We start from the raw sequence: 795 nt of genomic DNA on the forward strand, positions 1-795 counted from the left end.
GTCTGTCTGTCTGTCTGTCTGTCTGTCTGTCTGTCTGTCTGTCTGCCTGCCTGCATGCCTGCCTGCCTGACTGCCTGACTGAAGCTGTGTTATTTCATTATTGTGTAACCTCACCTCTTGTTTGACAATTCCTTGCTATTTTAACAAGTGGCATAAAGGTCATTATTTTACAGCTGATAACTTTGGGTTCCCTTCCATGGGAACTTCGAACTGCGTCCTCTAGGGGTCGCTATGGGGAACGCCTCGTCGTGACCCGTGTCTGATTCCCCATAGCGACCCCTAGAGGACGCAGTGTCTCGTTCCCTACTCAGGGAACCATGGTTACATAAGTAACCTGAGACGTTTTAACTGGGGCTGATTGAACATTTTAATAATAATTAATTTTATTGTGGTTCTGATGTGGCATCTTCCTGTAGTCCTCAGTCAAAACTGACATTTAGGTGGTGCTTCCAACTATAATTCCAATTATATAAAGTTATTTAAAGTGTGTGTGTGTGTGTGTGTGTGTGTGTGTGTGTCTGTGTGTGTGTATGTGTATATATATATATGTCTATGACTATGTCACAGCTTCACATATAAATATATTTATTATAAATTCTGAATATCTGCAGGATTTTTAAAATCAAATTTAAGACTTAAGACATTTTTAAGATCTGCACAAATAAAATTAGTACCATATATACAGTTCAGTTACAGGTTTTCACACAAGCAAAAAGTTATCGGCACACATTTCAGCCTTTAAACCATTTTTAAGGAAAGGGATGAGTCAAAAAGTATAAATTATTAAATTAATTT

The sequence above is a fragment of the Sinocyclocheilus anshuiensis genome, unplaced genomic scaffold (genome assembly GCF_001515605.1).
Source record: "Sinocyclocheilus anshuiensis isolate Anshui unplaced genomic scaffold, SAMN03320099.WGS_v1.1 scaffold194, whole genome shotgun sequence".
Lineage (NCBI taxonomy): Eukaryota > Metazoa > Chordata > Actinopteri > Cypriniformes > Cyprinidae > Sinocyclocheilus > Sinocyclocheilus anshuiensis.